At 42.2% G+C, this 14,857-nt stretch overlaps 1 protein-coding gene across 1 annotated transcript in view; it reads right to left on the bottom strand.

Annotated features, from left to right (window-relative positions):
• Nucleotides 1-2,169, bottom strand: part of ZNF644 (zinc finger protein 644) — a 99,870-nt gene extending 97,701 nt beyond the window's left edge. Inside the window, exon 1 of the mRNA XM_036255115.1 lies at nucleotides 2,152-2,169. The gene's annotated coding sequence lies outside the window, so the exon portion shown is untranslated. The remainder of the gene's footprint in view (nucleotides 1-2,151) is intronic.
• Nucleotides 2,170-14,857: the final 12,688 nt, after the last annotated feature.

Raw genomic sequence — 14,857 nt, 5'->3', positions numbered from 1 at the left:
TAATTAACAACTCCTCATGCTCTTGTTTTATTTGTTAACCATTGTTAGTTGCAGTCAATCACCTTCTCATCCCAGAAACATAACCAATGAAGAGCAATGGGAAGAAATTGAGACAATTTTCTATTATACCACTAACTTAATCATCTCTGGCCCTTAATATAGCATAAAAAAGGAGGTAAGAGTGGTGTTCTCTGAGATTCCTTCCACTCTAAAACTATATGATCCAGTAATACGTTTTGCCAATGTTAATGTATCTCCTATTCATTAATATAAGAAGAATGTTCTATTAGGAGAAAAGCTAAACGGGGAAAATCGGGGGGGGGGGGGGATAAGGAAAATGAAAGTTTTAGGTAAAGTTGAAAAGTTAATATTTTAATTTCAACAGAGATCTAAAGTTAGTGATCCCAATGTCTTTCAAGCATTTTAATCATTTTGTTAGTGTGACCTGGCCAAAACAAAACATTAGGTGTTTCCAAATTTTGTACTTCAAATGTTAGTTAATACCAATATATAAAGTACAGTGTAGGCAGTAAGTGCAGTATAACTTTAAACCATGTTTAGAAATTCTAAAACTTACACTGCCATGATTTTAACAGCAATATACATATCATTTTATTAATATTAGTCAAGCCTTCATGTTTCACCTATTAAAGTATCTAAATTATAACTTCTTTATAAAAACTACTTTTATTCTTACCAAACCTACCAATGCAATATTGCAACCATCAAGTTCTCTGGATACTTACACATGGCACTGAAGGCAAACAGCCAGATTCCTTTCTTTGGGCAATTTGAGTTGTCTATTTTTCTTAATGTTTTCCTTCTTGTAGGACCAAGAAAATAAAAGGGCAACTAAACTACTGCAGAGACACAATATTCTATTAAAGCAAAACTAATCTATAATCAAGACGCAACAAGTCTGGCATTAAGTCAGGACTGTCCAGTATAAACGTTGTTTGGGTATTGCTGTTGAAATTATTAATTTGTATACAAAAGAGGACCATCATTGAGACCCCCAACTGTGTTTATCCCTTGTTGAGCACTTCTTAATGATCACATAAAATTTCAAGTCTACGCATAAAAGTTGTATAACAGCCAAATTTATGTCAGTATTACTGAAAACAGTTCCAGAAAAGTTTTCCACTAATGTTGCTAAACCATGCATGGATCCCAACACGAGAGTCGTCTGCAGAAGTCTCGTAACAAGAAACCTTTAGCTCCACCACCTAAGTTTCCAATCACTGAGAAGGGTCTGGGACAACTCATCTTCAGGTTCACGGGAGGAGTGGAGCACACCTGCTTTCCTCTGGCAGAGATTAAGCTCCCAGGGACACAAAGGCCAGGGAATCAGACCTGGAGAAGCAAAAAGCTTTAGCTGGAAACCCACCAAGCCCCTGGCAACCCAAACACTTAGAGCGATTTACCTCTTGCTGTTACTTCCCGGGCACCTAGCGGCATAAGATCTTGCAGAACGGAGGGAAGGGAGGGCGAAACGGCCCCGGACCCACGTTGGGGAGGGATGTGGACAGTTAGTGCCAGAGCTGGCGCTTCGGATCAAGCCCAAGCAGCCCGAGGAGAGAGGCTGGGACTGCTCTCGGACTGCCCCGTTACTCAGTGCAAGGCAATGGCGACCGCCAGCTCCCCAAGCGGCCCGGGCCCAGGCCAGATCTCGGCCCCTTCCCCCTACTGCTCACTGGCTGCTCGGCTTCATGTGACTAAACAAAACCCCCAAGTCTAGTGCCCAGCTCAGCCCCTTTGTGTCCGCTACCGGATCCTCCGACGCCCCGTGGAAAGGTCCTCCCCCCACTGCCTCCGCCGAGTCCCGCCCCGCGGCGGCGGCCGCCGCTCACCTCAGGCTCCGCCGCCCCCCGCGGCCGCCGCGGCCGCCGCCTCCCCGAACCCGGGGCCCGAGCTCCTTGTGTAGCACCAACTCCGCCTCCTCCGCCGCCGCCGCCATCTTAGCCTGTGCGGCAAAATGCGTCCTTTTGGATGGTTGGGACCCAGCCTAGGGCGTAGCTCCCCGGGCCCCAGCGCCAAAGGCCGGGTCCCCCAACTTCTTCCGCCACCCTCAGTCCCGCCGCCGACACAGCCCAGACGCCCAAAACCCACTCAGGTCCGGGTGAATCCGACCAAATTACCCCTGAAACTCACAGTTTGGTGCCGTGTGCGTCAAACCGGGGCGACGTTGGGAGCGCGCGGCGTCCCCGCGTCACACGCCGCTCTGTACGCTACTCGGCTCCAAAGGCCCCCTCCGCTCCCCGCTTTTCGCCTCCGGCCCGGGTTCCCACGGCGCAGGCGCGCGGCTTTCCCGCCTCTACCGGGCTGCGAGCCGCGGGGGTGGCCAGCGAGGAGCCCCGGGGCGGCTTCAAGCCGGTGGGGCGTCTGGGCCAATTAGAGAAACGGGGCAGCAGAAACAGTGCACCTCTGTTGTCCGGTGCCAGAAACCAAACAAGGTCACCTCCCCCAGCGCTGACCTAATCACTCTCAAGGAGGTTCCCGCCCCAAAGTAGGCACGCTCCAAATATGGTGGTGCCCAAACTCTGCAAGACCCAAATACTTCGGCAAGCCTAGGCCCTTTAAGGTGGAACAGGCCCATCTGTGAGTTCCAGTGCCCAGCGTGCCAAGACGCCTTTTCTCTGCCTACCGTTGAGGGAAACAGCTGAACGACTCGAGGCTGCCAGTTACGACTGTAGAGTAATGGCAGAGGGAGCTTTCTGAGTCTGCAGAGGGCCGGTTATTGGCAGATGATGGTGGGGCAAAGCATCCAGAGTGGCGACTCGTGTAGCAGAACAGCCTACCCTAAAAGGTGCCCTGGGTTTGGTCCAGTTCAGTTCTGTGAAGATACTTTCTCCCTGCATCACTGAATGTCCTATGGGTCTCCAAATTAAAGTTGAGTAAGAAGCACCTGCGATACCGAGTAACCCTTCAAAGAATCAGTAGGTCCCAAGAGAGTTCTGGAGAGCTTCCTTTTTTAAAAGGATCCACTACAGGAGTTTGAGGGTAGAGCTTCGCACGTAGAGAAACACCAGTTAAAAGCTATTTAATGTCTGCTTTTGAACTGAACAAACATGCTAACTAGTTTGACATGCACCGAAAGTTCCCGAGGAATCGACTAGTCCTGCCCTCATAACGTCTCTGGCTTTTCTGAATCCGTTCTCTAATTTTTTAACCCAAGGATATTTTTTCCATTGTTGTTCAGATAGAGTGGGAAGGAGAGAGAGGGACAGAGAAACATCCATGTGTCTGGTTGTCTCCCCCACAACCCCAACCAGAGCAGGGACCAACTGCAAGGGAGGTACTGCCCTCAACTGGAATTGAACTGGTGACTCATTGGTCCACAGGCTGATGCTCTTACCACTGAGCCAAACCAGCCAGGGCTTTAATTTTTTTTTTTTAAGTTTTTATTAATTTAGCAACTGTCATAAACTGTTCTCCTCCAAACCCTCAATACGTTATTGGCATTTAGAGGAATACACTAATTGTACTTATTCAAGAAGAATAAGAAACATTCTCTTTCCTATAGGATGGCGATTTCACCATTATTATCAGCAAAAATAGATTTCAAACAACAGGTATTTATACTTGTTGCAGTAGTTAATAGCTAACGCTTTGGGGCACTTACTATGTACCAAGCATTAACTCATTTACTTTCATTACAACCTAATGAGGCAAAGAGAAGTTAGGTAATTTTCTCAAAGTCACACAGCTATTTGGGCTCTTTCACAATGCAAAATTTCTCTCTTCATTTATACAAATGAATGAAGAATAAAGTATAGTTGTCCCTCGTTTATCGCGATTAATACGTTCCAGACTCTAGCAGTTGCACCTGGCATTGAAGGATTCCTGGGGTGCTCATAGGCCTACAGTCCATATGTACAGTAATTTTAATTGTAATTGTAATACAGGGGTGTATAATTGACTCTGACAACCGAGCACGTGCTGTATCTTTCACTGTCTCCAACAACTTTTTAATGAATATATTTGAAAAAACGGCGATAGAGTGAAGCTGCGAAAGTCAAGGCACGAAGTGGCGAGGGATGACTCTATAAATGTGTGTGTGTGTGTGTGTGTGTGTGTATTCCCCCCTCCTCCACCTGCCCCAGCCAATGGGAGGTACTTTTTGGGTCATTTCACCTACAGAACCCATTAAAATTGGACAGTCGCAGTTTACTAGTGGATTTACAATTAAAAATAAAAGTATTATGTACTATGAAAATTTTGATGTATCACTACACAAGCAGTTATAAAAAAAAACTCTTGTGAATGTACACCACTGACCAATGTGCAGACAAATCACAAAACGAGCAAATAGAACCACTTAAAACTCAATCATGACCAAGTATTTGTCTCACTAATGAAGCTGTTTATATAGCACTAGAAGTCAGCAACTAAATTGTAGTACCATAGAAATAGTAATAGTAGGATAAGTAATAGTAGTAATTGTCATAGTAAAAGTAGTGATAGTTGATGAAACTCTTTATAAACAAAATAGATGTCAAAATAATTTCTGTGAGTGGGAGAAAACTTGCTAAGGGCAGAAAGGGGGAGGGGGAGCAGACAAACTGGAAAAATCCGATACCCAGTTATGTGGCTCAATGCCAAACTATTTAAAGACATTAAAATGAAATTCTAGTTGAGAATGAAAATCAAGATGTGAAAAATAGTTTGACTCTGGGAGAAAATTCACAAAGCACATCTACTCTCCAATTAATTCACCTGATGAAGAATCTTTAAAAACAAAAAGCAAAAAAGAAAGGAAAAGCAAGACTTGGCTATTGTTAATATTTTAAAATCTAACAAAGGCAGCACAGTATAGCAATCCATTAGTTACTGCAGTGAATGGAATTACTCAATACAATATACAAGTAAGCTATAGTCTCAAATGACCTAATAAAAAAGAAAACACAATTTTACATGGAATAAAAACAAGTAATTCTCCACATACTTATGAATTCCAGGCAAAGAAAACAAATGAAACATTGGTTAATCTACTATCTTAGTAATAAAGTCAAGTTTTGGATTTATCTTAGGACCTCATTGGTTCTGGACACACCTCTAAGTACCAAAACTGTAAGACACTATCATTTGTGGAACTGCAAATATTATAGTATGTTTGTTAACTGGGGTGGCGGTAGGAGGATGTTTGGTGTAGAGATGAAGGACCTCTTATATTTATTTTCATCTCACACTATCCCCAGCACAGAGCCTGCACATAGTGGGTATGCAACAAATAATTCTATGCAATTCAGTCAACATTCACCCATCACTTACTCTGTGCAAGGCACTGTGCTAGGCACTGTCAGCAAAACAAGGAATAAGAGAGTTCCTTGCACATATTCAATAGGTAGTAGTTGAATAAATGAGGATTTTTATAGTTCAACAAAAGATATAATCAACTCTCAATTTACCAGGGAATGGGGAAGATGAGGAAACAAGCAATAAAGAATTCCAAATCAGGCCCTGGCTGGTAGCTCAGTTTGTTAGAACATTGTCTCAATATGACAAGGTTGCAGGTTCCATCCCTGGTCAGGGCACATACAAGATTCAACCAGGGAATGAATAGATAAGTGAAGCAGCAAATCTCTCTCTCTCTCTCCCTTCTTCTCTCTCTAAAATCAAAATTTTTTTTGGTGGTTCATGCCCCTAGCGGGAACCGAACCCAGGACTCTCTGGTCTGCAGGCCAACGCTCAACCTCTGAGCCAAACTGGCCAGGGCTCTAAAATCAATTTTTAAAAAAGGTTTCAAAATCATAGTTAAAACAAAATCTTATAAAACATGGTACAAAATAGGTTTAGTATAAATATATTTAGTAAAAATTATATCTAATATTTAGGAGCACATTAATTACTCTAGCTCATCAGCACATCGGAAGTAGACCATAAAAGTATATGAGCTTTTTCATAGAATACCTGTAGGGAAAGAAGACAGTGGGCCATGGAAACTTAGATAAAAATATTTAAGGGTCCGGCCGGTGTGTCTCACTGGTTGAGTATCGACCCATGCACCAAGAGGTAACCAGTTCGATTCCCAGTCAGGGCACATGCCCAGGTTGTGGGCCAAATCCCCAGTAGGGGACATGTAGGAGCTGGCCAATTGATGTTCTCTCTCATCGATATTTCTATCTCTCTCTCTCTCTCTCTCCCCCTCTAAAATCAATAAAGAAAAAAAAGTTTTTAATGTTTAAGGAATTAGTAAGGAAAAGTCCAAGAAAATAAGAAATGAAGGGACAGAGGGGTAAGAGGAGATTCAAGCAAGAGTGTAATATCACAGAAGCCAGGGAAGTATTGGTAACAGCTTACTACTGTAATAACCCCAAATCTCAATAGCTTAAAACAGTAAAGCTTCATTTCTTATTTGTTTGTTTATCTAGTGTTGACACTATTACAGATGTTCCCCATTTTTCCCCTCTTTGCCCACCTCCACCCAGCCCCTGCCCCCCTTTCCCTGGTCTTCACCACACTGTTGTCTGTGTCCATGGGCAATGTATATATATTCAGTGGGAAGGGGAAGGTAGGCCAGGCACCTAAGGTCCTTCCATTATATGGCTTTGCCATCCCTTAGGTCTTAGAGTCTTCTACTGGATCCTCTGCAGAGAGAGAGAGAGAAAGGTGGGGGAGGGGGGGAACATATGGAGAATCATGAGTGCAATAGGTTGAGTGGCCAAGCTCAGTAGTGGCACACATCACTTCTCACTTTCCACTACTCAGCGCTCTAGTCACATGGCCCCACTTAACTGCAAGTGGAGGCTGGGAAATATAGTTTGGCTGTATGCCCTGTGTAAATACAGCAAAAAAGTTATGAAAGACAAGTGGTGTCCATTGGGTGTACAGATCATTGATGACCCTAGTAAGAACAAGGCTCAGCCCACTGCAGTGGGTTCAGAAGTAAGAGAAGAGAAGAGAAGAGAAGAGAAGAGAAGAGAAGAGAAGAGAAGAGAAGAGAAGAGAAGAGAAGAGAAGAGAAGAGAAGAGAAGAGAAGAGAAGAGAAGAGAAGAGAAGAGAAGAGAAGAGAAGAGAAGAGAAAATAGCAACTGAGTCTGATCAACCATGGAAACCTCACAAGGAGTCAAGCAACTGGACTTGCAGGCTGAGAGACAAATCTAGCCTTCGGGTAAATGCCACTGCTCAGAGATTCTTGTCAACTAACCAGCCAGCATTCTCCAAGTAAGAAGAAAGCCTGCACTAGGCCTTCTTCAAACTTCCGCACACATTAAACTTGAGAAATGCCTTTATTGTTTATTTCTTCCAGAATGAAAGATTCCAGATGTTCCAGAACATTTGGTTGAGATCCATCCAAGGAAAAAGGGCATCTGTAATTTCAACCATCCCATGTGGTTACTAAAGAAAATGAACATAAAATAGTAAGCCAAAACATTGCATTATATGTATTGATTTCCTTTGTAATCAGTAATTGGGAGATATAATTGTACAAATGTGTTCTTTTAATTACATGACAATAATTAGACACTGGACTTTGATATCTCATTTAATTATAAATAAAATTAAATGTTTCAAATTGAACCTTAAAATCTCTATCATATACGATTTACTTCAATTTTCTAAATATGTTGTAAGAAGGAAAAGAAATAGATTTAAGAAACATTTAGTCTGAAATAGAAATACAGGTCTAAAAATATAACATAATAATGTCTTCTTTATTTTTCTTATCCACTTCTCTTTTTATTCCAGGACACTAAAATGTCTCTTACAAACTCTCTGTCAGATTTCTTCCTGATTGCCATACTTCACCCTCAACACAGAATGGCTTTGGTCTCCAGGTGGCTGATGAATTTAATTCTTTTCCACCCAGATCTGAAATGTGCACTGAAAATATAAAGCCATCCTCTCTTCTAATGTTCATGCGCTGCCTACAATGTTCTGGGCATTGTACTGGGCCCTTGGACAATGTGAAAATAAATAGAATACACTCAGCTCTCAAATATCTTTTGGTAGAACAGATCAAAAGTCACATGCTCAAAGTGCTTTTTGCATTTTTAAGTTAACAAAGAAAGAGGTCAGCTTATCGTTCAACTCATATCTCATGTGGTGATGATAATGCGGTGGAGTCATTTCCCTCCAGGGTTTGGCTCTTAGCTTGTAGTCTGAGAATCATTTAGACCAGAATTGATCAAGCTCAAATGCATGAAATGTGCAAGAAACTAATGTATAAATCACACGTTAATATTAATTTACAGTAAAAATTTTGATTGCCAAACATAATAGCAGATTGGTCAGTGCTTTCCCTCCCCTATAGAGAAAGGTGCCAGGAACACCAAATTACTTGCTCAATGAATAAGGAATAACATAAAAAATGATCTTAACAGATGGTGTCATGAAACTTTGATTTAAAAAATGCACTCCGCCACAAAGATGTACCTGTCGAGGGAGCTTAAACTGTTAGTCTGCTCTCACCAGGAAAATAACTTTTATTTTCCTTAAAGATCTATAACAATGCATTAAAACCACAAAAATGGAGTATTTATTTTATAACCCATATTATACCTTTTTAAAAATATTGTAACATCTGCCCTCGCCAGGTGGCTCAGTTGGTTGAAGTATCACCCCATACACCAAAAGGTTGTGGGTTCAATTCTTGGTCAGGGTACCTAAATGCAGATTCTATCCCTAGTCCGGGTGTGAAAGGGAGGCAACCAATCCATGTTTCTCTCTCACATCAATGTATCTCTCTCTCCTTTCCTCTCTCTCTATAATCAATAAACATATCCTCAAGTAAGGATAAAAATATGTATGTATATATAATAACATCTCTGAAATCAAGATGTGTTTTACTAATCATAGTTTATAATTGGCATTTTTTATTTCTTAGGGTGTTCATAAAATAATAGCATATCTTTCAATCAGTGATATCTTAAAATAACTGCCTGACATTTTTAGAAACAACTCTAATTTCTGTTTTGGTAAATTGACTTCCATAAACATAGTTGCCCCAGTATATCATTATTTATTGTCTAAGTTCAAACTATGTCAAGCTTTAACCTCCTCAATTTATACTCTGATCAGATGGTTATAATTGAGCTAAGCTTCCAAGAGATACAGAGCACTGAAGGATAATTTATACCCACGTTCTTTTTTTTTTTTTAATCCTCTCCCAAAAATATTTTTTTCTATTTATCTTCAGATGGAGGGGGGGGGGGGGATGGGAGAGAGAGAGAAAAACATCAGTGTGGGAGAGACACATCAACTGGTACCTCCTGCACGACCGTGACCAGGGCTGGGGACAAACCGCAACTGAGGTACTGCCCTCGGCTGGAATCAAACCCGCGATTCATTGGTCCACGGGCTGACGCTCTACCACTGAGCCAAACTGTCCAGGCCCATACCCAAGTTCTTTATTTGCACTAAAGTAATCCAGAAGTTACCTTCATTAGGTTTTGACTCCATATTTTGCTGTAGGACCCTTAAAACTCCTGCACCATTCCTTGAGGGATTCTCATGTATACTCAGGAATAAGACCTACCAGCTACCTCATTACTCCCCTGAAATGACAAACTATTTTCAGTGCCTAGTTTGAGCCTTCTGCTAGAAATGAATGCCTCTCACATGGCACCACCATTTTTGCCCAAGCATCTCTATATCCATAGCTGACCATCTAGAAAACACATGGTACCAAGGCAGCACTGGAATCCCTGGCCTGAGTTCTCATTTCTACGGACTGTTTTAAAAATATTTACCTACTATGTGTCAGGCCCTATACTAGTCACTGCAGAGACTATAGTAAAAAATTCGTAGGGTCTATGTACTCTTGTGGAGTTCATGCACTGCACAAAGACATTCAGCCAAGCAATGAATGGAATCCAAAATCCAGCCTGTACTCTACTCACCAAATCATGCCCCTTAGTGCAGGGCTGAGTCTTCAGAAAAGGACGCCATCTTCTTCCCACACAAGTGCCGCAATCCTTGCACCCAAGGGCCTACATCAGCCTATTTCTAATTTTTCTACACAGAATATCTCTAATTCCTGTTTCTCACACAGGGAATTGATAAGCTAATGGGTCCTAAATACTTATCCCTGACCTCAAGGAGTTTAGAGTCTAATGAAGGGAGATAAACAAAGAGAAAAAAAAACATTGCGATATTTGTGATAAGTGTAAAATAGGAGTAAGCACCCAACAGGGCCTTGAAACATCAAGGAGAAAGACCTAAGCCAGTCTGGGGGAGAAGGGAAAGGTTCCTGGAGAAGTTTCTCTCTGCCTGGAACCATCTTCCCACTCCTTCACCTGGGCTAACTCCTACTTATTCTTCAAGTTTCAGTTAAACATCAGAGAGGCTTTCGCCACCCCTGTACCTCACTCCCACAGAGCATCTATGCTTTCCCTCTGGTACATTTGTGTGTGCTAAACCCTGCTATGATTGAACAAATGGGGCCCAAAAGCTCAATTTCATAAATTGCAAGGTTATATCTAAATGAAGTTAATGAAATGACTGGAGTGAGCCTACATAGTGTGCGGCTAGAACTCCAAGAGACTGGCTGTGTCTCAGCGGGAGTTGCAGCAAACTTCTGGTACTTGACTATACTTTCTCCAGCTTGAATATACTAGGAATGATTCTACAGTCGGCCCTCATTTATCGCGGTTAATCGGTTCCAAACTCTACCATGATAAATGAATTTCTGCGAAGTAGGATTCTTTATTTATAAATTGAATATTTTGCCCTGGCCGGTTTGGCTCAGCGGTTAGAGCGTCGGCCTGCGGTCCTGAGAGACCCGGGTTCGGTTCCCGCTGGGGGCGCGTACCTCGGTTGCAGTTTGTCCCCGGCCCTGGTCGGTTGTGCGGGTGGCAGCCACTCGATGTGTCCCTTCACGTCGATGTTTCTCTCTCTCTCTCTCTCTGTTCCTCTCTCTCCCTCCCACTCTACCTGAACAAAAAATGGAAAAATGTCCTCGGGTGAGGATAAAAAAAAATAAAATAAAATAAAATAAATTGAATATTTTTGCAGTTAGAGCATAGAAAACCTGTTTACAACCTTCTAAATACATTTTTAACCTTATTAGAGCCCTCTAGACATGAAATAACACCCTTTAGTCACCATTACACTCGTATTACTCAATATATTAGACAAAATAAGACATTAGACATTACAAATACCATATTATTATTGTACATTTAACTACACTCACACACATACACACACAGTTCTTACACACAACCACTAACCTATAAAAATAGTGCAACTTGTTCAATGATGAAGCGATGAAAATGAAGAGATGTACTGCACAGCAAAGAAGAGCAAGGTTACTGCTCCTCTGCAGGCACGACCTCAGTAGGAGAGTCTTCAGGTGGTGCAGTGTCTTCAGCAGGTGCGTCGTCGTCTTCTTCCCCTGAAGGAGCACTAGGAGTAGGCAGTGGGTGTCTGGGTGCGCGGCTGAAGAACATAGTGATAGACAGTTGCTGGTGCTGTCTTTTCACATGCGTGAGGAGGCTTTTGTAGGTTCTATTGCTCCATCAAGTGCATTCTGGAGCAGCAATGCACGCATCATTTGTGGGTCCCATTCGCCAGTCATGTCCTGTACTATCTTAATAGTTCTCACGACTTGTGAGAGATGCTCAATTGTAAGGCCAACTTCCTCCTCCTGACCCTTGGAACCTCTGGCTGCTCTTCCTCCTCCTCACTCACAGACTCGGTCATCTCCAGCAGATTCTCGTCAGTTAAGGGATCCGAATGTGTCTCCAGCAGCTCATCTACGTCATCGCGGGTCATATCCGCGAAACCTTAACCTCCTGGCATCCAGGCTAGCCTAACTGCCTTATCCACTGCCGAGTTGCTTATATCCTCTGGGGTGAATCTTCTGCCATGGACAACTTCAGGCCACAACATCTTCATGCTGGCCTTCGTGATGTCTGTCTTTATGTCCTTCAACACGGCCTGGATGTTCTTCAGACAGGTCCCGATGATATACTGCCACCAGTACTCCTTCAGCAAGAAGTTCTCCTCAAGGTCCATGCCTTCAACGAGGTGCTGCAGGGTGTTTCGCGTGTAGAGGGCCTTGAACACACAAATAACACCTTGATCCACAGGCTGGATCAGCGAAGTGGTGTTGGAAGGGAGGAACTCAATCTGCACACCGTTGTAGGATAGGTCTTATGTATGATCTCCAGCATTATCCATGAGGAAAAGGACATTAATTTTTATTGGGTTGTATAATTTTTATTTTTATTGGGTTGTATAATTAACTCAGACAACCGAGCATGCGCTGTATAATTTTCACTGTCTTGATCAACTTTTTAATTAATATATTTGAAAAAACCGCGATAGAGAGAAGCCGGAAAGTTAAAGCGCAAAGTGGCAAGGGACAACTGTAGGCCTTATTACCAGCTGGGAATTCCAGACTCACAGCACTATTTCCAAGATTCTCCCAGTTATTTGGCATCCATTTCACCTGCCTAATCCACAAAGATTGGATAAGGAGAATACTGGGAATGCAGAATCCCACTTCATTCAATCTTGCCTCTCCCCATCCCAAAGTTAAGAACTTGAGCTGAAATGAGTAGAGGATAGGTTTAATGGCCAGGCATATTATTGTTGGTTTGCATTATCAGGGAACATAATTTAACTATATTTTACTTTCTACATCGTTGTAGATATAAATTTTATTTTAATTACTTCTTTAACGTCCACATCCTCTAGACTCTATACTGCATGAGGACATGTTAGATGTTCATATCACATCCCTTACTCATAGTACAGTTCTGGACTCATTATTTGCTTAATAAATATTTGTTGAAGTGAATTGATGTTATATCTAAACTGAGACCTAAAAGACTTTTAAAAGCTAGCTGGAGAAAAGGGGGGCAGGGGAGTAATTTGTGCAGAGGGAGCAACATAAAAGGAGCCTAGGAAGAGCAAGAGTCTGGCATGTTTGGACAATGACAAGTAATTCACATGGCTAGAGTATAGCACAGGAATGGAGAGTAGGGAGTTGTAAGAACTGAAACTGGAAGGGGAAGCAGAAGTCAGATCTCAAAGGTCAAGAAACTTGAACTTTGCCCTAAAGGCAATGGGTAACCATCAATAGATTTTTTTTTTTTTTTTTTTATCCTCACCCGAGGACATTTTTCCATTTTTTGTTCAGGTAGAGTGGGAGGGAGAGAGAGGAACACAGAGAGAGAGAGAAACATCGATGTGAAAGGAACACATCGAGTGGCTGCCACCGGCACAACCGACCAGGGCCGGGGACAAATTGCAACCGAGGTACATGCCCTTAGCGGAAACCGAACCCGGGTCTCTCAGGACCGCAGGCCGACGCTCTAACCGCTGAGCCAAACCGGCCAGGGCAATTTTTAAAAGAAAATTATGTGATCAAATTTGCATTTTAGAAAGGTCTACAGAGAAAATTTTATTGAAGGGAGTAAAACTGGATATAGAGATATCTATCTATCTATCATCTATCTATGTAGAGAGAGATGTTTTCAGGATGAACATGGTGCCTATGTAGCCACAGCATATGCTAAAGGAAACTGCCCTGGTCTCAGCCTACATGGAGAAATAGTTCTCAGCAGCCCTGCTTTGTGCTTTGCAAGCCTGGTCCCTCTAACACTTGGGTGAAGCTGACTGGATCATGGATGAGAACCTGAGGTCCAAAGAAAACCAAATTCATAGGCTGGAAAGTGGTCTATGACATAATTTGCATGGAAAATAGTTATCAAGACAGTGTGGCATTATGATAGACAAATAGATCAATGGAAGAGAGGAGAGGTTTCAGATATAGATCCACAAATACATGGTCAATTAATTTTCAGCAAAGATGAAAAGGCAAAAGTAAATAGTGGAGAAAGAATCGTGGGTTTTTGTTGTTGTTTTTTTTTTCAACAAATGATGCTGGAAAAATTGAATATCCACATGCAAAAAATTGAACTTTGATCCATATATAAAAATTAACTCAAAATGAACCGTAGACCTAATGTGAAACCAAAATTGAAAAATTTCTAGGAGAAAATCTGTGAGCTTGTGTTGGGCAAAGATTTCTGAAATATGACACCAAAAGCACAATTCATAAAAAAGAGAACTGATAATGGACTTCATCGGAATTAAGAATTTTTGTTCTTTGAAAGATTTTGTTAAGAGAATAAAAAGACAATATACAGACTGGGAGAAATTTTTTGCAATCACATTATTAATAAAGGACTTATATCCATAATAAATAAAGAATTTTCAAAACTCAATAAGTAAACAAATAACCCGATTTTATCATTTATTGTTTTTTTAATCCTCACTCAAGAATATTTTTCTATTTATCTTGAGAGAGAGTGGGAGGGAGAGAGAGGGAGAAAAAGAGAGAGAAACATAGGCATGAGAGGGACATATCGACCGGTCGCAGCCACATCAAAATTACAACTAAACTACAGCACAACCATCATTCAGAACTGCCTGAAATCAAACTGAATGGAAGTCCTACTACTACGAAATTAAAAAGCAGCTACATCCAGACTGGTAGGAGGGGCGGAGGTGCGGATGTGCCAGTCCCATGCCCACGTGTGGCAGATAAAAATCAGGAGGGACATCTCGGCTGGAAAGGTCCTATCTGAGGAGTGAGGGGTCCCCGTCCCACACCAGGCCCCCCAGCTCAGGATTCCAGTGCCAGGAAGAGAAGTTCCCATAACTTCTGGCTATAAAAACCAGGGGGAACTGAGGCCGAGGGAGGTTAAGCCTTCTGGAGCCCCAGGCAGCTCCCCTTAAAGGGCTGACGCAAGACTTACTTGGACTTGCTCCCTCTAAGCTCAGAGGAGAGGCAGCTTGAAAAGGCACCAGAGACATACAGTCGTTCCTCATCACTTCGTGCTTCAACTTTCACGGCTTCACTGTATCGCAGTTTTTTCAAATATATTCATTAAAAAATTG

This window comes from Molossus molossus, unplaced genomic scaffold, assembly GCF_014108415.1.
Source record: "Molossus molossus isolate mMolMol1 unplaced genomic scaffold, mMolMol1.p scaffold_m16_p_12, whole genome shotgun sequence".
In the NCBI taxonomy this organism is placed as follows: domain Eukaryota; kingdom Metazoa; phylum Chordata; class Mammalia; order Chiroptera; family Molossidae; genus Molossus; species Molossus molossus.
This window is presented reverse-complemented; position numbering and strand designations above follow the sequence as displayed.